The sequence below is a fragment of the Varroa destructor genome, unplaced genomic scaffold (assembly GCF_002443255.2).
Source record: "Varroa destructor unplaced genomic scaffold, Vdes_3.0 BEIS01000001.1, whole genome shotgun sequence".
NCBI lineage: Eukaryota > Metazoa > Arthropoda > Arachnida > Mesostigmata > Varroidae > Varroa > Varroa destructor.
This window is the reverse complement of record NW_019211454.1, coordinates 73,470,197-73,494,090: the sequence shown is the minus strand read 5'-3', so window position 1 is coordinate 73,494,090 and position 23,894 is coordinate 73,470,197. Positions and strand designations below refer to the sequence as shown.

General features: G+C 39.6%; 1 protein-coding gene across 1 annotated transcript in view; it reads right to left on the bottom strand.

Moving 5' to 3' along the window:
• Positions 1–734: 734 nt before the first annotated feature.
• LOC111255280 (discoidin domain-containing receptor 2-like) overlaps positions 735–23,894 on the bottom strand; it is a 116,205-nt gene continuing 93,045 nt past the window's right edge. Inside the window, exon 10 of the transcript XR_015326450.1 lies at positions 735–1,966. The gene's annotated coding sequence lies outside the window, so the exon portion shown is untranslated. The remainder of the gene's footprint in view (positions 1,967–23,894) is intronic.

The window sequence follows — 23,894 nt, the reverse complement described above, 5'->3', positions numbered from 1 at the left end:
TTGTTTGTCGCAAATAAAATCAACGCTTGCTTGCGACTTTAACAAGGGGGTGGGTGAAGAAGGTGTTTGGCCAGGCTGAACAGAGACATAGGCAGATTGGGAACTTCAAATCTATTGGTCACGTTCATAAACGCGATCCGTTAGTTGTCGCTAAGTGATGACTGACTAGTGAGGTCACGCATCTACGTGCCTTTAATCTTCCCATCTGGGCTTAATATCGACAGTCGAACCTCTCGCCTTCTCTGACTGGGCCCAGACATAGGCTATCGTAACCCGTCTGTGATTTAATGCTCTAACGACTTATTGTTTACCGAGTCAACTCCTCTATATACTTCACTATACCATGCTATACCGTTACCTACAGAAATGAGCGAACGATGACAGAACGGACAGACCCGCTGTTGTTTAGCTACTATTATTGCAAAAGTGCTACTTTCATGTTGTAGCTTTTTTCACGTTACAGCAGCGTGGAAACTTAAAGTTGAACGTAGACGTTGTTATTACATAAGATTCTAACGGGTCAATTCATTGTCGTTTCAAAATCTTTTGATCTTCTTAGTAACTACTGTATATAACGTATTTAAGAGGTATACATTCGTTAAAACAATAAGATTGTAAAAAAGTATTATATCTTTCATTTCGTCGTGATGAAGTAATCTGCAGATAAAATGTCTACGTAGCTGACACTAAAAACATAAATCTTATTAATGCTACGACAAAGAAAAGTCACCCAATATCGAGCCCATTTCTTCAGCTGGAAAATAATTAGCATAGTACGATCGCATATATATATATATATATGCTTCTTTTGTTTGCATATACATATGAACACACCCCACACTCCGGAGGGCTTTTCCCGATTCCCTACCTGGAGTCCGATGCCCTTGAGTATGCGCATTTAGACGAGCTCAGTGTTTAGGTAAGCAACGGCTACAGATGGAAACATGTATAACGTCAACGCAACTGCTCATTAGACAACTTATATCGACAGAGGTTAAATAAGTTCAGTAGTGTGTAAACGTCATTGTATAGGACATCTGAACGTTGTCAGTGAAACCGAAACTATTACTCGGAGCGTCGAAAAAAACATTAAATGAAAAGTTGAGCAGAGTTTTGTTCCAAGCTATGTTCACCGAATCAAAAGGATAATTCTTATTTAATTGTACTGCCATTTAAGGGGTTCGTTGGCATGCGAAAATATCTATTTCACGAGTTAATTGTACATAATAATATCTAGATACCCATTGCTATTATTTTGGCTATTATCTAATCTTAAACATAGCTTTATTGCATGCTTTATTTAAATAACTTAGAAGCCCATGCTGCTAGAATTAAATCTCCCGATTATATACCCATTCCAATGCATTTCTAGTTCCTGTTATAAATCTAACATCTCCATAGCTATTGTTATTATCTACTGATTTTTCCGTAAGATTTTCTATTCAGCCAATCTTGTAGAGTTCACAAAATATTTAGATGCAAACATATCTTTTTATCATATCTTCCTCCGTTCCGGCGGCGAGCCAAAAGGTGGCAGAAAAAGTGTGAAGCCGACGTAACGTTTGGAAAACCAAGAAGTTCCAGAACCATCAACCCGCTGGTCTATTATCGTCTCAAGATCCATGAATTTTGCTCTCTGAGTTACAGCAGCACTTCCGAAAGGTGGTGGCTTTGGGCTTCAGACGTTGGACCTGCGCCTGTTGGCGAGAGACTGTCTTGAGGGACCGAAGCCAATGAAGGATTTTCCAATCGATGAAATTGCGAAACTTCCTTCATACTCCGGACCTACGCTGTAGTTCTGTCTGATTTTCGTCCATGCATCGACCTCGTGAATGAATCGCTGACCAACGAACGAGATTATCTTGAGCCTCCAATGGCTCAAAGGATTCGAAGGAGCAAAAAAGAAGGGAGCATAAGTCCAAAAAGGAAAAGCTTGATGACATCGTCCCGAGCATTCGGTCGCCCACTGCAATGACACGGTTAAGAATCAACTGTTACCAAATTTTAAACTATGTAAAAGGCTCGACTATGAATCACCAAATATGCACCTATTCATTATATTAAACTTCTTAGTGGCAACATCTCAACACGATTAGGTTAGTGAAAAATTGCCAAACTTTTGAATCAGTCTATTAGAAAGTTTGCCTCGTTACGGTTTCGTTTCTTGGTACTGCGCCATAAGCCCAGAATAAAAATGCAAAAATACGAAGGTACTTCAAACGCCAACAGCGGCGACAATGATAACTGCTAAAAAGGAGTTTAATGATTTGACAACAAACCCCAGTCGTTTTTTTTAGTGATTTACATTCTTAAAGTTTCCCTAACTACAGCCTTTCCACCCTGTTTCAATAGGATCTTTGCAGGACGGCGGCCACACGCTAGAGGCCATAACAGGGCGCGTTTTTGAGATGAAGGAATCTATTGGCCGGACTACGGCCTAACTCCAGGGGCGGCACGCTGTGGTGAGATGTGATATTTGTCAGCCCGGTATGAAGTACAATCGTTTGTAACGTAAATAAATATTATAGAACTTCCAAGAATCGGCCTAAGGAAATCATCTCAGGTCTTTGAGGCATTGCTTCTATATATAGCTTCCGTTCTGATTGCGTATCTCGATTGAAGGCTAGCCGGCGGATGTCATTTCTAACAACCGATAAGGGCCATGAGTAAGTGAAGAACGTTGCTCGAGCTTATATTACGCTGAAAGCTGATAGTAAACGACAAAAAATAGTATACCATGTTTATCAATAACGTTCAGCTTTGTTGTATATACGTATTATTAACTCACGTCGGACGTGAAGTATATCTAATAATTAAATTTTACTTATTTACTATAAAGAAGGTGAGGCAAATTTATCTTTACCGATATATCTTGTTTACACATACCGCATGTACACATATATGTTTTTTGCCCCACCTAATATATTTGTGAAATAGCCAGAATGTTGTGCAGGTACATTCCGTCTAGCAGGGCTATTGTACTTAAGCAGATATCATGCTTGGCGTTGACTTGCACACTGTTGCTTATAGCAAAAATGAAATAAAACAATATGTTGTCTAATTCTGTGTGGTTTGTCGGGGCCCATGGGGCCAATTTTATTTATCAATATTGACTCTTGCCTATTACGTTTGTCACCCAACGATGCAAATAGTTATGATATAGAATTTCTTATAACTGGCATGATTTTAATGAATCTAAGTTTCTATTGCCGAGAGGTATTCGGTAGATACAGATATACATCCATAATTTGAGCGTAATTAACTGTTTTTTTTTTTTTTTTAATATAATTGAAACAATAAACAACGAGAAGATCAAAAAAGGAGTTAATTAAAAATGACAATACGACTACCAGCATTTGTTTTGTTACAGCCTGCTTTTGTTTTTTTCTGCATATTTTATATATATATATATATATATATATGTTGTCATTTTTCTTCTTCATTTTGATCTGTCTTAGCATTTCGTTGACTACACCATCATTTACGCTCATTGCACTCGCCTTACTCACGGAAACTGATACGCTGGCTTAATTTGCCATTGGTCCGCCTCGCTAACACCAGCGCCTGACAGCGTCACGACGATCTATTCTGCACTCTCTATAAAACATCTACTCAAAGACTTCTTCCTTTAAAAAGCTATTGAATAATTGAATTATATATACAATCTCTGTTGTTATGTAATGAGGGGAAGTGCGTAGGTTATAATTTAGTCATTTATCTTTTATACACTTTGAATTGTTTATACAACGACCAATCGTCGATAGGACGACAGCACGAATCTTAAGAAACGTGCAGAACATACGCGTAACAGTATTACGCTCTCAATCTTTACATTCATTGAAGTTTGAACGGCACACTGTATTGCCTATGTATTTCCACTAAGGGGATTTTTTTCTTACGACCTGGAACTGCCTGAACAGATCTATCGAAGTCTTATCTCGGTAGATCAGTCCAATCCAGTCAGGTGAGCTTGTTAGGGCCGAAAGTGAAAAATCGTTGGCCGAACGGCCATATGTCCTATATCCATTATACATTTATCGATTTATTACGGTGAAGCATGAACTCTAGCTAGAATAACGCCAAAGATGAAAATGTTCATTAAGAGCCAAAGAATATTAGGTGCCCATTCGTTTTGCATGTAAATTATAAAACCATGTGTTTACTTCAAGCAGTTCCGTTTGCCAGATGGAGCTAAACACGGCCTGATTGTCGTCGGACTGAATCAACTGATGCCACCGCAATGTGCCTATGCGGTGTATGTATGTGGTGCATACTTTAAGGACACACATTACGGATGGCAGTACTCTAATTCACTTCGAAACAAACTGATATAGCGGTGACTCACCTTTTCACAAAGGCCAATACTCGTTGTAATATGTACATGCTATAATGAAGACCAACACCAAAATGGCACTTTACGATTTTATCTAATTCATGTAAACGGTAGTTGCCATTACGTCGTTGACGTTATATGCTACAGAGCAAGAAAAGTACGTGTCTATAGTGTCGGTAACGTTAATTTCCATACTATTGAAAAGATAACGATGTCGTGATGCCGCCGGCGTGGCTTTTCTCATCGCTGAGTCAATGATGAAGTGGCTACCTAGCGGAGACAACAAGCATGCATTCGAACGGCGTTTAGCCTTCACAAAATATACAACTGTTATCGGCGAAGGTTCGTCAAATGTAGCTTTCATCATAAAGCTTTTGAGCTGTTTGCGTGAAGAATACTGCTTAATCGACTTTTATCCAGATTTAGAAAATAGGGAAAACGTTCCCGAAACTCATTAGCTACGTTCAGTTTCTTACGACGAATCTCAGGGGCGTTTTTTTTACATGTAGAACTAGTACCTAGCATGTTGCCGGCAAAATATTGTAATACTTAGGAGCGTTAGTACATGCGTGTTGAAAGTAAGTATTTTTCGAATGACAACTAGAAAATTCGAAGTATATTGTTTACACAATGATCACTAACTATGTGAAGTCGCCGATGAATTATCCATCCCTATTCATTTTTACCGTCAGGATTTGCTTGAAATTAGCATGTACAAAAAACAAAAGGGCGGGAATAGATTTTACTGCCAGTCGAATCTAGGCGGTTTGCTCTAGCAGTGATTTATAAACCCCAATCCGCGAACTAGGCCATACATCGCATACTAGTTAAATTTCGGAAAAATAGAAAAAGGAGCTCGCAGAGACAATGAGTCAGATTTATGGCAACATTTTATATTTACTATTACGTCCATTGTATTCGAACAAGCAAAGCTATTAAATATCTAGTAGGTAGGTAGGTAGGTAGGTAGGTCAATATTCGTCGACCCCAGTACCCGGCAAGAGTGCGAAGCGATCTTGTAAGTTTAGCGAGCACGCTTTTCTCATGAAACACCTGGTGGCTTGCTTTTTTAAAAACAAATTGAACAGCAAAGTCATTAGTTAATAGGTTAGCGTGACCCAGATCTTATTTTGATAAAAGGTGGTAAACACCCTGCAATCTACAGTACAAACAAAGACACGCATCGGCAATCCCATTTTGACAGGCACAGGGTTCCTTCTATAAGACTCTTGACTTCTAACGAATCTTCGCTAAGGATACTGTTGTGTATTTCACAGTGCGTTCTACATGACACAAGGGCTACGAGCCCTAGTTGTCACAGACGACGCTACCAGATAAAGCTAAGCTCCGATAGGCTAACCCGAGCGGTTACTATTTTGACGGGGTTTTTTGGTCCTAAACAGGATTTGTTCTTGACTTCTTATGTCTCTATATAATGGTTTTCCTGAACAAATCCTACCAACGAAAGAATCAATAGGAATATATGTTTTGATTTCGTTACTTTGGTAAAAATTAGAATTATATATTAACATATTTTTGCGTTATCAGGCGCCGAAACTTACCTTATTTAACAACCCGAAATCGAGGATCTGCAATAATACTGACATATTTTTTATTCAAATACACATCTAATCTGTAACGTAAACTTGCCTGTAGAGGACCTCAAAGCTAGTCGTGTTCCGTCGTTGATGTGCAGATGCATGATATTGACATCTAAGCTCATTAGATGTTTCCATTGCTCATTGACTGGCTGAGTCTCACTTTTGTAGTTAAAGCTTTATGCTCCTGATACTCGAACCGCTTCAGGGAGTCAGGGATTGTCTGTCCTGGCTTGTTAAAGACCAGTCATACCAGCAGCAGCCGCCATCGCCACGGCTACTAACTAGGCTGCTTAGACCCACATGACCTCACCCACCTCTGCCGAACTGCCGTCGGCTAATAAAAGTAGGGGACATAGAAGTTAATTAATTAAAGAAAGGAAAAGAAGAGCGCAGGAAAAGCTGACTAGCTCTAGGGCGTAAGAGAGAAAGAAGCCTCGCCAACTGAAACCAAGCGAAGCAAAATTCCCAGGCAACTTCCTCAGCACCTGCTGCAACATTCGCAACGAAGTAACCTCAATATAACCCCTGCCCCACCTTCCCCGTACCTCTTTGTTTCCAGCTCCTGCTAAATTGCACCCATTGTTTCCATCAACAAAGTTAAGGTCAACGGCTGGTAACAAAGCTCTGCGGTAGCTGCAGTATCAGGTGCAGATGACTCTGAGAAACGCCGCAATGTTTTGAAGGTTTGCCGGCCGAAATAATCGTATGTACATAATAAACAAACGAATGATGCGCCCTAAATGAGCAAATGTATTTGTTGTTATTTATTATACTATTGCTACTATACTACAGCTATTAGGTATTAGTTAGATATGCGCTGCCAAGGTATTAATGACGGATTAGTACGAAATGACCGTGGCATAATATGACGTGGTGTAGAGGATTGTTCCAATACAACCGGCAAAATCACCTTTGTAAGTACAATAAGATTGTATATTGCGTACAGTTATTTAGCAGACGGTAACGCTAAGATGTAAGTTCAGTTTCTGAGGCTTCACGGCTAAAAAATATGCACGTGTTAAGATATCTCAAAACAACGTCTATATACAAAATGGGTTTTCTGAGAGGCGAAAACAACTAACGCTTATCGGCCCACTGCCTTTGTTACTATTCGATACTGGATTGTGTGTCTGTCAGTATGTGTCTTCTAATTGCTTGCACAACTACCATCTGGCCAGGCAACTGATGCTTGACTTCGTACCATAAAAAACGAAGTACGGACCTCGCTAAGGAGGTGGTGCAGGTCTAGCCAGGGTAAAGCGTACCATAACTAAACACTGTCGTTAAGCAGACCGCCTTTGACCTGACAAAGCGTATAGAAACAATCAACGAGACAATCTATGCTGATTTTGCCAATCAAAGTGACGCATGAACCGCACAGAGAGAGATATTAGAAGGGAGGTTTATATCTCGCAATTTTCAATTCGGCAAAAATGCACATTTGCTTTGTGCCGGTTCGAGATGTGAAGCATTCTCTCTAACGTATGAAATCAACTGGTATAGTAAAGCTGACAAGAACTAGCCAAAACCAAGCTAGTGTTACTTTGAAACGTAGAAAAAGCTTACATCAATTATTCTTTAAATTGCCTAGACACTTTTTGATCATTTAAAAGGTGTACACGTGCACAACAAACGAATTTGTACTCAGTGTATTGCCAGTAAAATCACCGTAAAAGCATTACGGCTGTCTTAGTACTACCAAATTGCTACCGGTCTTTTTTCTTCGCATAGTTTAATAAACAATATTGATCCGTTTTCTTAACAAATATTCCAAGTACATTTTTGCACATGCCGATATCATGGAGACTGCCATTAAGTCCACTAACAGTTCTAACTTAAAAAAGACCAATTAGTGATGAAGTTCGCAGGGGTCTTTATAAGCAAAAAAAATGTACATTAACAACTTTTATAATCGTGTAGTAATTTAACTTCGAGCTTTTTAAAGCTTGGCTTTGTCAACTTAGGCTGGCTAAATGACCTATCTGTATTCATGTCGATTTCCGCGGTAACAGAGCCAGGAAGCGAGCGGTGAGGATATAACTTTTCGTTTGAAGTAGCATAATGATGTTATGCGAGATTTGGCGCTGAGAAACTGTCAACGGACTCAGCGACCTTTTCATCGCTCTGAGGTGAAGCTTTGAGATCAGCAGCCCGACGCTCATGTAGGACAGTATCGGTGACAATGCGAACAAACAGCGCAATCTGTTGCATGTTGCAATCTTAATTTAGCTCAAGGTGACTTCATAGATGGGGGCGCTTGAAGGGATGACGCGTTCGTGTTAACTTCATAGGTCCCTGCCGCTGACAAGCCAAAAGCATGAGTAACGCAACGGCCGGATATGAGATACGAGTAGCAGATGCAGTAAATCTGTTCAAGCCACGGTAGCTGAGAACAGAATCATTTGATATCCCCCTTATTATGTATAAGCAAATAAAGCTTCTCTCACTACTTTATCATGCTTTGAAAAAAGAACCCTGATCTTAAATAATTTTTTCGATGCCACCTATAATTTTGGTTACTTTTGGGTCATATAGGAACTTTAGTAACGTTCGAAATGATTCGAGCTTTGACTATAAGAGAAAAGTTGAATTTACTAGGATATATTTTGGTTAAAATGTGCACTATGAAATGGATATATTTTTTGAAATTGCATAAAATGTGAACTGCAAAATCTTTCGTACGGTCTTATAGCAATGATATTAAGTTACGCGACATTCGAGACGCCACAAGCTCAACTGGATTCACAAAGCTTCACCAATCTATGAAGCTTCGCGACTTCATGTAGTAGGGCCGCGTCGGAATAATACGTTTTTGCTGTTACTTACCTATAGTACCTAATACAGAAAAACTACTACAAAGGGCATAATATAATAACCTGGATATTGGTAAAGGCCAATCCATATAGCAGTGCTCTCATTTTGAGTCTAATATAGAGAGATTACTTCTATCCTTTAATCCCTTCCCTGACTTTCAATATACTTTCTGAATAACTTTCGTATTTGAGATAGAGGCTCCGTCGTGAAAAGGGAAGCAATACAGTTATTTGTCATTGATCAATCAAGAGATACACGCCCGATTTTCCTAGCTAAGCAAGATATGAACCCTATTATCACAGCGACATACGTTAACTATACACCAAAAAAAATTAATATAAGCTTGAAGCGACGCTTATCTTGCTTCGGCATAGAAATGCGCTTATAGGAAGTTCCACCTTCATAAAGTATCGATCAATTTTGGAGTCGTACACGCATCGATATGATCCTGAATTGCCTTACATGTGTAGATACGAAATACGAAAGCAGCTGATGGCTACCTAGAATTGTTTGTACTGTACTAAATAGCACCTAGTAATGGAAAGGGTTTGTGAGCATCGGCGGCCTACGTCTTAGTCAAGCCTGCATAGCCGATGGGCGCGGTATATAGCCTTAGATGATCTTTTGGTCAGATATACGTATATATACTTTTTTCCCTCGTTGTAACTTATTGTTAGTGTTATGGTTGCTGTTGCTGCTGATACCGATCCGACCCCAGTTAATTGCACGTAGGCGACGAAATCGCCGGCTCCGTTGTGCACGTGTGTGTGTATGCTAGGCGTAAACATAGTCAGCTCAGGTCGTTCGATGCGATACACTCGGACAGAATACGTACGGGAGGCAGACTCCAGTATTGGCAGGGTAACAGGCTAAGAGTAGCAAAAGTAACGGCAGTGCTGCACTTTTCACAACATGAGAGAGTGTTCGTTTTGACCTGCCTATCCAGCTTATACCTACAAGAGAGGTGACACGGAGAGAAGGTGACGCGGAGCCTGCTGGGGTTCGATCAGGCATACAATGCTGACTCGCACCTTTTAACCTTATCTGCCTCCAGATATTCTACGGGCATTGGCTATTGTCGAAGTCGCATCATGTCTGCAAATATCGACCGACATCTTGTTCTGCGCCTCAGTCAACACTCTGTGCGATAGAGCTAGCCGTTCCCTAACCCGGGTTCTATTACCCGGCTGGGCATAGTAAATTGTCTGCTTATCGTCGTGGTCGAAACCTTCTCCGCACACTTTGCGAGAATTGCCATCATTGATGCCATACCATTCTCAATGATTGACTGCGGGCGTAATGTCATTCCGTCCATTTTATAAACTAACTTTTGTCTTCTTTCGTGCTATGATGCTATAAACACTTAATGTGCATTGTAATGTAAATTACTAGAATCATTGAAAGCCGCCTAGTATATACATCGAATTCTATTTGAAGACCATGCGTTGAGTACTGCAATACTGTAGGATCTATTATTTTAACGTACAGTTACCTTAAAACAGACTTTCCTTGTAGGCACAGTATCAGTCTCGTTTATGTATGTTCTCAAAACGTAACGATGGCAGAGAGTTATTATTACTATCACAACTTGCATAGACGCGAAAATGTTTATAAACATGTTTCTTTCGTATATGCTATATATACATATATATATATATATATATGGTGCATGGTATATATACCATGAAGGTATTTTGCGGAAATAACTTGTTGACTGCATGATCTGATCGAAGATCTACTGAGACATGCTAAAACCTTTTTAGGCAGCTGCTAATTAGCTAAGCAACCGATTAACGAAGATTGACTCCTTCAATAAGTATGAAAAAAGCTGTTAAGTTAAATGATCAGTTTAATAAATTTCAGAGAAGATGGTTGTTGGGCCTTCTTTGACACTCGTTGTGCTTCTCGAGCCTTTTAATGTTTGCTAAAGAAAACTTTTCGTCTCAAAAAATGGCATACTGTTTTTACTTTTTTTTTCTATAAATCATCAGTGTCACGCTGCATAGCTTCTGTATTGTATAATAGTGTATGTATAATTTAATCTTTACGTACGTTCAAAAAAACATTATATACACATATATATATATATATATTTCAATACATATATGTATATATATATATATATACATATATGTATTGAAATGCACGCTAGAATACGCTGACTCCGATTTGCCTGTAAAGTATCTATAAATAGAAAAACACCAACTTTCCTCAAGGTAAAGCAACTTCTGAGGCTTTTGTCGGTCAGTTGTAGCTGCAGATATTAACAAATCAATTAGTTTGACTGGAGCAAGATGGGCCCTTCTTATCTGACTAGTTTCGCAAAGCTGCCCCTGTCTAAAGCCCAAAGCCAGACTCGCTAATACAGGTGTTCTGCTCAAAGAAGCAACTTTCAGGAAACGTATATACTCGGGGCAAATTTATCAATCAATATACCCCCTAATTAAAAAATTTAATTTCGGAGAAGGAAACGTCCCGCTCACACGAAATCGACTTCGAACACACAGAGACATAATATCTATATTCATCGAAATTAAGCTGTTAAGCATTGCTCCAAACTGCCGGCATCCAGTGGCAAACCTACGTCAACCTGTCTTATTAACACCTGATCGTAGTGTTTACATCGATAACTCTAGGTGACCAATAAAAAAGTTGCTGCTTTCTAGACACAGCAATGTTTACATGCACAGTTCCATACTTGTGCAGGAAAACGGGTAGAGAGAAGATGGCAAAGCGCATCCTACTGATGTCACTGAACCGGATCACGATTTCACATCCTGTTATTGACGGCTTTTGTGGCGTCGTTTAAGATGGAGCGCACCAGATGTGATGGGGTACTCCGCAACTATCGCCAGCTATGAGAAAGCTGTCCGAAGAACTATAAACCAACATTAATGCGATATCAATTCTGAACTCCAAATCACTATAAACTGTTAAACACTGAAACAACAATGATTCTTCCCAAAGCCAACGATCAAGAACAAGTTGTAGAAGTCAATCTGTAATCAGAAGGGATGTCTGGATTTGCCCACTACATCGATTCAGTTACATGACATCTTTATAGAGCCACTGTACCACATCCGATTGGGCGGCCTTGTCCAGTATATTTAGTTCTGGTTAGCGGAAAAGCTGAATGTTTAACATAAACAACGAGATTTTTCGTCTGCTAATTGAACATTGCGATATCGTACTAAATAGTTCAAATGGCAAAATGCTGTTTGCAATGGTAATAAGTTAGTACACAACAACACAACCTTACAGAGGTAAGATCCCGTCAACCTCGTCCGTCCAGAGACGAACCGATTGCTCTGACAAAAAAAAGCATACCCGATTTCTCTAAATGATTTTTTTTTCGACAGCGATCCTTTACTTGATGGCTAAATGTAGAACAGAACTAAATGGCAATATCAAAAATCCGGCTGGGGCAGACCCGGTGGACAGGCATGATCTTAATTGTCTATTATATACGACACCATTGGTCCGTCTCATTAGGAAAAGCTGTCTATCAATCGGCTGAGGCGTACAGAAAAACAAGATAATTTTACTAGACTTATGACAGTCGAACGTTAGTAACACTGTATAATAGGAACGAATAGCAAGTAGTAATAAGTAGTTCAAAAAAAGAACGTTTTCGTTTATCCTACTGTAGGGTAAATAGAAGCATAGATCGTATTGGCTAAAAAGTGAGAATTATTAAACTAAATTAGTGTAATAAACTTAAAATTAAACTCCACAGGTAGATGGATTTACGCAGATATTTCGAATAGGCAGCCTGGATATACGTATTTGTACGGTAGTAGGTGGTGACCTACCACGCAAACAGTATCCTGAGAGCTGACGAAGATTTTAAGGGCTTCATAAAAATTTACCAACGTTATAAAGACTACTTGGATTCAGTATCTAAGCATACAGCAGACATAGTTCTATTGAATATTATGTGTAAAAATAATTAAAATTCAAGGTGAAAGTTAAAGATAAACAAACTTCATAGGTTTCTATCAAAAGCTAAATTGTTTTTGTACGGAAAAACACTCAAAACTAACTGAAAGCAGCCAATAGAAATGTCTTCATTCATTCAATTCATTTTCAAGTTTCAATTCATTCACAAATTCAACTATTGATCTCAATGCGCTTTTGTAGCCTACCCAAGCGGCCCTGTATTCAGCAAATGTTAGATGACAATTCTAATTGGAGAAAAAATTAGACGAGCTAAAAATGACACACTACCGATTCGATCCGGTAGATTCATTCAGGCCCGCTGAAACGAGCCTCTAAGAAACCAGTCGTGATTTTAAGTACCGAACGATTGCGGCTTAAATCGTACCAAGCCAACATCATATTGTTTTCGAAACGACGATAACTAGCAAAGAATAGTCAACTATAGATAATTTTCTTATCGAAAATAAATATTCAATTGATCTAAATGTAGCAAATAGTAGTATTTAATTTGGAATAAATAAATAAATTTAAAGGCCAGATTTTCCAGTTTGCACCGTTTCAGTTTACGCGAATTGTGCAAAGATGATACGTTGACGTTCGATTTGTCTACAGTGAAAATAATTAACGATATGTCTCTATTTTTGTTATAGAAAAAATTGATGATAACGCATATACGTAACGATGCAACAAATCAGCGTAACATCATCACGTGTAAAACGTATGTAACGCGCTATTCCGTATAGAACACCGTTCTTCCATATATCTTATGACCATATGGACACGAGAAGACGCGCAAAAAAGCATGGGCCAGAATACTTGGTGCGTGCAAATTTTATTTCGCTCATTTTCGCGAACGACTCTCGTCCCCTGAAGCACGTGAGGTACTTTTACACGTAATTAATGCACCGCTGATTTCGAGATTTACTTCATCGTCTACTGAATTGTGAAGTGGTTCACGATCCAAGTGTGGCTCCTGCTACTCTGAAACGTACTTGTCCTTTATTTTCATCTGCAAATGACTGCACGTCCGGTCTCGTGAGCTTGCCCCCGCCTCGGAGTGGTAACGTGCCTTTGTGCCGTTGACGAGCAACGCTCACGAAGGTAACTCAAGATGAAAAAAACGACAATGAATTCTCACTCAAGCCAACATTAACTACCAATTCATTTTCTACGAGCGAAGCACAGCCGAACTTCTGCCGGCATGTTCAGCGACGTTTGGCCAATAGCTCTATTCGACCCAGAAATACGTATACGTATACGTAGTGTCTTTCGATCTATCCATGCCAGTCTTACGGAAATGATACGTTGAACGCATCACGAATATGATAATATTTGCAGGTCGGCAGTTCGCATCAAAAAACTTACGCGTTTCTCAAAGTGTTGTCCCCGTTAGGCGTTCTACAATAATTGAAGGGCCTTTTTTGAGAACCTGAATCGACCTAATAGAATGTTTCTATAATAGGATTCTGTTTGACAAGCATTGCTTGTACAAGTGATACTTTGATAATTGTGAAGTATGTCTTCAAGAAATTGACAGTATTAAATTAATTGCATTAAAAACATCAGAAATTTGTTGAAATTACTTTGAAAAAGCCAATGAGTTTCATTTGGACAAAATGCAGCTTCTTCCTACGCAGTGAAGAGCTGAAATGCCAGTAGTGGCAGATCATAAATCAGGTCTGAATTGTGATTTGGCCTGCACGTGCTCGAACCGTTCACTCATAAGGGACGTCAGTAATCGATTGCTAATGTGAAAATATCATGAAGTTGCAGGACGAAAAGTATCTGTAGCATTTGCAACTTTTTATAATTCAATGCGGCCCATCTGTATCTCACAGTCAGTGGGGCCGTTAAAAAATCCAGGGCAAGGAATTGTTGCCCTTTTTTAATATTATTCGTTCTCCGATTTACCAGTAGGTTGAGTGATAAGAAATTGTAAACTCAGATGATTTAAGTACTATCTGTTGTGCGCATGTGTCGAAATGAGCTTGAAACTGAATGAATAAATTTTCGTAAACTCGTAAACTGGACCATAAAGCGGGATTTACGAAGTACGACTGTCCTACACTCCGTATATGATTCGTGAGGTCTTTTTCGCTGCATACACTTATCTAGTTACATCTATAAATTGAATCAGATGCATTAATGGATTATGTAATATTACTGGTATAGGCAAATACACAGATCAACAAAGAAGGGGTGTCCGAGTTAAGGGTCAATATCATTGTGTATAACACAGGCTCACATGGTCCTAAGCAAGTAACGGACAGCAGTTACGGCAAGAAGAGATTGCTAGCACAGCGAAGCGTCTGTATCGACAGAGCTGATATCACAAAATACGCAGAAACAAAAGATGTCGATGACTTTTAGCTAAAAATAAAAGCCAGATTATGTTTTCATACTATCCAGTCATTACAGCAGCCCACATATTCACTTAACACCAACTGTCGACGATGTACGAAATAAAAGGAAATATCATTAGGATAGAATACGCTTGCTTAGAGTTGCAATGCTCTAACTATAATGTCTAAATAAGTGTACCTAGCTGCTGCGTTTCCGTGCTTTTTCATTGTTCTTTATTTAAGCACTGTCGCTCTCGTTTTTTTTTTGTTGAGTTATAATGGAATACCAGGCTCACAACTAAATTAAACTTTTCTTTGTCGTAAACATACATGTTTCTACATACATTGCAGAGGCTCCGTATAAAAATTCAATCCATCACTAGTTGCCTCGGTGCGCTCAGCAGTCACAACACAAGCTGCTTTGAGGAAACCCGAAACAAGCAAAACACTTGAAAAATTACGACATTATGCGCGTACTTAAGAAAAAATGATGTATATATATCGACTGCCTGCGTGCATATATGAATTTGGCTGTGAGGATAACGGCGGATCGATTTGCGCGGCGACAGGGGGAGACCTTTCACGCTTGTTAGGAGCTATTGAGAAGATTCCATGAGTCAGTGTAACAAGCCTAGGCCCATGACGACGAGGTAACGGCGCCAAAAAGAAGACCTTTCTGAACATAGATCTCATCTAAGAAAAACCTATTTGCGTACGAATCGCCGACAAAACAAAAACAAGGATCAAAGCACAAAGCACTGCAAAAGTCCTACGAAAATAAAATTCCTCAAAAAGTCCTTCATAGTGAATTCTATCCACACGACTTCTTTGACGTTGGACATTCAAAAAGTAATTAACGTCACAAAGCGGCACAGGAAATATATTTTAAAATGTTTAAAAAAGTGGATATGTTTCTGGCAGCTGACTTAGAAGGTTGCTACGGTAACCAGCCAGGTTGTTTGTAGCCATTTGCTTCTACTCAAAAGGTAAAGTTCTCTTAGGTAATAAACTTGAAACAATGCAAGTTGTCTCGAATCACATGTTTCAGTCGAAAGTGATAGCCTCATATTCTATAGGGATAAAAGAAAGGTTACTAAGGTATAGAAGAGGCCGGGCCCCTCTCGTTGTTTCGGATCATCCAGTTGCTTCGGTGCTCGTCACGAGCCTCAATATGCATGACCGAAGCAGGCTGGAAGAAATGAATTTTTGCGTTGCCTTGCTGGCAGCAACAAAGATGAGCATAATAATAGGGCTGACAACAACGGCTCGTGGGCGTGTGCTGTAAAAGTAAGAAGCTGCACGAACAAAATGATGCATCCACTAGGATAAAAGGAAACATATGCTTTCTTTGCATTGGGTAACCTGAAAGACGATCTGGAACAGACTGTTGGCTAATAACAGGACGTTTTGAAAAGGCTATTTTTCACTCGGTCGTATTATATATATATCCGCTTACGGATTAGACCGAAATCCGAGCCCTATTGGTCTAACATGGAAGCCGATAGCCGATATAGGTTGGATATAGTTAATTGAACCAGTCGAAGTCGAGGAAGACCGGTGTGAGTCTGTTGTTACTAGCGGTAGGTATTGTCGAAGACGCACAAATGATGTACATATGTTAAGTGCTTATGTTAGTGCTTATAATAGGGAGGCGAACGCTTAAATATGAAATTTTCAAAATATTAATGATTAGAAAGGAACTTAATTATTTATGTTATAGATAGGTTAGGTTAGGTTTTTATATCAGTGCGGTGCATTAATAAAAATAATATCAAATTCGTTGCGGTTGTTTTAGCTTCAAATCTCTGTGAGGTAGATCGATCTTATTTCTTTAACACTAATTATGACAAAATTAACAATGATAAAATACTCATTAGCTGCCATCAAGAGGTAAACAAAAAATTGTAAAAATTTTTTCTGCTCATGGAAGCGTTCAAACATTCTCTTTCCGCACAATCTAAACGCTGTGCAGGAAAGACGGACTTCTAAATAATTCACCTTTCATAATTTTGGTCGATACTCTGGGGTAACAGGAATTGTAGACATCAGTGCCCTTTGACGGGTCAACTCTTTCATTTACACGTAGGTTATATGGCAACTGTCGCATGAAGCTAAAGACAGAAAAAAAGGTCTACAAAGATAACCTCGATCTACGCGGTGTTAGGCATCTGGGAAGTGCCGTTAAAGACGATGCGTCATTCGAAGTAATGTACATTAAGGTGAATCTCTCCTGTACTCAGCCATATATTGTAGGTCCTCTATTTTCTCGGGCTGCATCCCTAAGTGTATGTTTCACTTCGCTATGCGTGATCTACTTGGATTTCAATGTCTGCGTCTGGGTGCGAACTGTAGACGTTGGACGTTTCAGACGTCGGATGATACGTTCACTGAAAAGAGGTTTTGTACCATAGAACTAGACTTTCCGTTTGTGATCATACTGCTTCTTAGAACCAGGTATTTTAAGCGATTTGATAATACCTTCAATACTATATTGATTTTGTTTAAAGTTATATCTTTCTCTAAGTTCCATAGCTTTCGTCCACCAAATATATAGCGTTCCCGCCCTGGCTTAGCTGTACAATCACGTCACTAATGCCTCCCACAAAAGTGATTCAAGATATATTTGAAAGATGACTTAACTTTCGTTCCCACTAAAACATCGCTTGCAGTGCTTCTGTTGAAAGTAACTGATTCCGCCGCTTATCCAGGCGTTCGGTACTCGTATTTACAAACAAATTGCGTTAATTACAAACAAATCGTTATTGTCTAAGAAGTAAAAATCAGCCGCGTTGCAACGAATTGTTAACGACATGGATCATTCCCAATAACCTTCCATATTTAACCTAATTCTCAGCTTGTTTCGTTCCTTCTAAGCAAGCATTTATTGCTACGTATAGGAAAATATCGTTACATTTAACATCGTAATAGTAATAGAACAATCAAACGTAATAACGGTCGGCGAATAGGTAACGTTTGGCTATTTTTGACGTGCCGCAACTAGGGAGGTAGTTTTGTCCTTCGGACAGTGTTATCGATTGAGATATTAAGTTTACGATATTGGTCCACCTGCACCCTGAGCACAACATGGTCCACTACATATGTTGCTTAAAAAAAAAAAAAAAAAAACGAAAATTACCATAGATATTTTGCTTTCATTGACACATAGATGTATATTGCTCGCATGCTCTTCGTTACCAGATAACGTTTCTGTTTGACGAATGCTTAGAAGTCACAATCGTCAACATCCAAACAAATGTCACTAACAATAAATCATTTAGCTAGTCATAATGCGGGGATCTGACGTAGCGTCCGTGAATGTTATAGCTAACGAAAATGCGGCCGAGGGAAGAAACTGTCGTTGGCCCTTCACGCAATCAGATACATTTCTTTGTCGGATTGTGACATGGTATCGTCGTTGACAGTTCAACTTGCCAGTCGGAAGGCGATCATCGGTGGAGGTTAACAACTTCAACTTACCGACTGTTGGAGCTAGATATCGAACGATGTCTGCAATCAGAAGGAAACGATGCGGCCATTGTGATGGACATCTACCCAACATCTAGGGTTCCAGAAGGGTTTCAAGGCGTTCGTCCGCTGTGTATTTTTGCATATACGATTCTACGCACGATGCGCTGAATCGCCCTATTTTTTTTCTTTCGTCCTAAGATTGCTTCGAAACATCCGCCTAATATTGTCTGCACACACTAGCGTAAAAGCTGGAATATTTCAGGTATAGATAAATCAATACTTTCCAGACTCCATTTATTGTGTTGAAATATTTGCTAAATAAACAATTTTCTATCTCCTAGATCGCAAAGCCCTCGTCATAGTGTAGCTTTATGCCATGTTGTTTTTCGCAATACGTAAATGTTTGCTTCAGGTGTCGCTGATAAACTAAATCATCGTAATAGTTTATACACAAGTTGCAAATACTTCAGTGCGTCCATTACGAATTATTATGTACGATGGTGGACGCTGAACTCGCTGCCCAGGCAGACGGCAGCCTAATACAGATGTCTTTGTATCGGACAATTACTAATCATCGTCTATTCGAACACTGCTTCAAAATCGACTGCAGTCAAAATTAACCATAAATTATTAATGAAATATGACGAAGCCGTGGTCTGGGCCATGATTAGGTCCAGAAATTAAGATCTATCTATTGTACGATGATTAGTTACGCCTTCTAGCAAATGGAGCGCTGCAGTAGCTTTATTGTTGTATCTGAGTCCCTTTGAAGTAACTAGCATACCATTCATGAGTCTTAAGTAGTTATCTTTACGAAAGACGTTATCAATTACTGCAGAGAAAAAGATTTTCAACTACGAACCTCTAGGAGGTCACTGAGGACCAACCATCAAAGGAAATATTTCCATTCAAAATACAAATGGCCGAATCTGTCACACTGTGTAGTCGGGTAGTACATACGTAACAACCGTCGAGTACGAAATAATATATAACGCACGATGACCGCGTTGTACCACAGTCACTACGAGTACAAAAATCTAAGTGGCCATTGAGCTCAGGACTGCCGGCCGCTAACACCAACAAAAGGGCTTGTCCTAAAGAAAAATCGAAACAATCTTGACAATCAAACAAACAAAACAGTGGTAGATAGTTCGCTTCACGAATGAAACATGAAATCATTTATAAGAACCGTAGAAAACGAAAATGTTAATGTCGTCATGAATGGCCACATGCGGGCGATGTAATGTGGGTTTCTGCGTAGGACATTGTCGATATAAATACATACGAATAATAGTAATCAGCATTTGTATGCATTACCGTATGCCCTGGCAACCGAAAAATTAAACAGGGAAGCATAATTTTTCGGTTGCCAGGGCAGCTCCTGCTATCTTTGCGAAGATCTAAAATTGAACGTGAAACGCGTAACAAGCCAAGTAGGTGATGACTTATATCTACATACTAAGTGTTCAACTAATGGAATGAGGGAAGTATTATATCACCGAGGTTTTTGACATCGTTTGGAAACACGGCAGATGTGGCAAGAGATCGTAATACAATACTACAACGTCAAGGGCAAACAGCAAAAAACTTCAATCAGCGGTAGAGACTTGGAAAAATCATTTTTCAAATGTTCAATATGTCCGTGCCCTGGCTGATGTAAAAATGTTCAATGGATCTATATGTATTTAGATGCTAGTTGCAAAAGGCCATAATCTAAACTCTTACGGAACTGCTATCACCCTCTTGAGAAATCTGTTTGCACCGGCGGATGATATTTCTGGACCCTACACGTTATTTTGAACTACTGGGCTGTATTTTAACATGTTACAAACTTCATCGAAAAGCAATAAAAAGTGTGGCCAGTATCCATTTTTATTTTCGTAATTCAACATGAAGCTACACCACGAGGCCGCAGCCTAAAGCTAGCTAGACACAGGTGCGATATTAAGATTAAATTTACAATAAACGTGGCGTAATTAAAACTATCTGTCACATAAAATTAGATTGCTGGTAAAGTACAAGTATTAAGGTTTGGTATTTATTCCAGTTGTGTAAGGTAGAAAAAAAACGTCTTTAGTCTCAGCCCGTCTAATCCATGGACAATCGTTTGTCGGGAAACGTTAATTGAGTATTCCGGCGTACTACTATATGAGTTGCTTCTAAGAAAAGTCATTCTAGGAGAAAGTGCAATCCTCGAAAAGATAAATAAATAAACAAACAAACAAACAAATATCACGGTGAAAACTAGCGCTAGTATATTAAAGCGCGCAATGCCCACAGCATCTGATCTCTTTAAATCGTCAGTCCCAATTCTACACCACGTATATACCTATTTAGGCGCCTAGACACCACTGCCTGACAGACGGGCCTGTAGGATGACCTTATTGTAGCGATATTGTCCTAGTAGCTCGTCGAACGGCCTAGTTTCTACTACCCAAAAAAATATTTACTCAGATACAATTTTCACCCACCTATTTTTTTGCTAATTGTAATTTTTTTTATTTAGGCTTTACTTAAGTATAGTGCACTATAAATGTGCTCGTCTGCCTGAAATGATGGACGTCTAGGGTTTACTGAATCGAACCAAGATGGACAAAGAACGTCACAAAACCTACAACGACCTTTCCTCCGATAAAGGTTCCGAATGTTTTAGTGTATACGTCTAAAGGCCGTATAGATGTGCCCTGTGATCACACATTCCCGTTGTGTGTCACTTATCATATTGTTTCCATATGGATCCAGCGGAGCAACCTGACTCGGCTGATGAGCCTCGATGCGTGGTCTCTTGACGATAAACTGTCCTTGAGGGAACATTGCTGTCGTCTACCCTCATCAACTCGAACAATGACCAAGCCTTGTTTTTATCGTATAACTCATCGTCTTCCTAAAGACACGCAGAGCTAGTTTAGCAAGCGTGACCAGGCACACATTGTCAGTAGCGACACCTATCTTCATATATATATATCTTCATATAGAATATATTCTTATGTAGGAGAGTTCTACTACCACGTACGGAAAGAAGTATCTGGTGACTGTTAGTTTCTTATTATATGCGACAGCATATATCACAGAACGGTAATACATTTGAGCGAGCCGAGCACAGACACGCAGTTACAAACAATTAAAAAAATCTATATATTTAGTCCTACACAGAAAAGCCTAAGGCTGTACAGTACAATAGGCTACCCTAAGTGAGTTGTTATTAAACACACAATTTCATTATTGATTCAATATGAAGACTGTCTCAATTAAAACTTCACAGACATGTTGACGTAGTTTCCAATCCGCAATCATTTTAGGCTGCTTCAGTGACAATCTACTTGTGATATTAGTAACGATATGAAGAAAATACAAACCAGAAGAAGTAAAATTGTCTTATTGTATATACTTATATATAGATCTGTGTATACAGGCTTGTCGTGTAGACATCTCTCTCTGATAGAGAGAGGCTCGTTTCATCACCTGTCCATCTGTAAAAAATCTGTGTGTCGGCTGATTGGACGCACGCGCAAAGTATACACACAAAAATGGCAGTTTCCCATCGCGCTGAAAAGACGGGTTACTCCCGAAGGAGAAAAACTTTTCACTAAAATGGCAAAGGCCGGCAGGAGTTGACCGAGACAGACGGGCATTGATGCTGTAACAGTAGTATTGTCCGGTCCAACGGCCATTGTGCGTACATTCTTCGTCCATTGGTTCAGTCAGCGTATTTATGGTACAGGAGGACGACAAAGAGCAAGCGACTCTGGCAGTCCTAGTGTCGGTGGCCAGTGCTTCCCGTCGAATATAAAGTTTGTTTCTTGTGGCTGCCAGCTTTCTCGTTCGCTCGAAACGATGTTCGTCGTAGCGTCCTTTTGCGTCTCCTTAGCCACAAAGGGGCAACGGAAAAAGGAACGTGGCGGTGTCCCAACACCATCGCTAACAACGAACCCGTCAACAAGAGTTATGTCTAAGATTCGCTAACGCTAGCTGGTCCTAGCGGGCCGACGGGCCATTCGAATAATGTGCGTCAGCTGGGTTACCTACCGGTAGAGATTTTCAAAAACGTTTGTAGGATGCACGCAAAGAAACAGATAGGGCTTGCGCTCATTCAACGTTTCGATCTTCTTAAATTGGGACGTATAGTAGCAAGCCCCATGCAGCCGCTAATAATTTTTACCAATTGAACCGTGGACACCGTAGGACCGTGTTCGTATTGGTTTTGCGTGGTTTCAACATGATCGTCATTCGATAACCCGAATTTTCTACTCAACCGAACAACTGTACACTCGACGTCTGCTCTGTAATCTCTAAGGAAAGCACCTCGGATGCGTGTGTATGGGTTGGGAAATGCTACCATTTTAGAAACGTAAACAGCAATAACATATATTACTTAGGTGAACATATTGCACAGACTAGGCAGGGGCAAATAGGTCTTTTTACTGAAAGTAAACTAGAAAAAACCCAATGTATGGTTCCTATGAGAAATATCAGGAGTATTATAATCTATCGAATCAGCTAAATGTTTTAAAATAGATTAGTTTCGTTAACGTAAAAATTACTGGACTTACTGATAAACTTAAAAATTACTGGAATTATTACAGGACTGAACACAGAGTTTAATTCTTAATACTGATAGTCCGGAGCGGTTTTTTTGATGCTTTCGGCTCTTTTTGCTGTGTGAACAAGTCCTCAGGATTACGTCTTCGGTAAGGTATAAACGGTCATAGTTACAGCGCCTGCTATATTAAACTCAAAGTATTGATTAAGCCATTTCCGGCGGAGGCTGTCATAAATTATGTCTTGTGCAATCGAAGTATCCAAGTTCCCAGGATGCTCATCCGGTAGCTAAAGTAACAACTATGGGTAAAAATGCTCAGAATATAAATAAACGACTCTGAATAGAAGCTTGTTCTTTTGACGGGTACCATCTTGCATACTCTAACGCTGATTTCATTTCTGCTGATTCTGCACATATTTCGATTAACTCCCTGTGCAGATCGGCCGGCCATAAGATTTTCCGATGCCATTGAAATTTCCTGAGTCCATACACGTTTGCTCTGCCTCTTACCAATCGCAAAGGTTAACTGTGTACGTTAATTTTACGACACCCATTGTGTATAGGCGGTAGACGGCCTCTGCCCGTTTTATCAACGTTCTTCCAAGAACGTACCACCCACATCTTACCTAACCTAGCGACAGAGGTACTTAGTGTGAAGCGAAGACCATAAAAGTTAAAGAGCACGTTACATATAAACATGTATGCGCACATAGAACACAACACAACAAAAAGAAGGTGCGGGGCGAGCACCTATCAGCTCTTTCAATATGGCACAGTAATGCTATATTCATCATAGGCTATCACGAACAGAAGGCGGTGGCTGTCAGTCTCTAGACATTTCTTGTGTAGTTTACCGC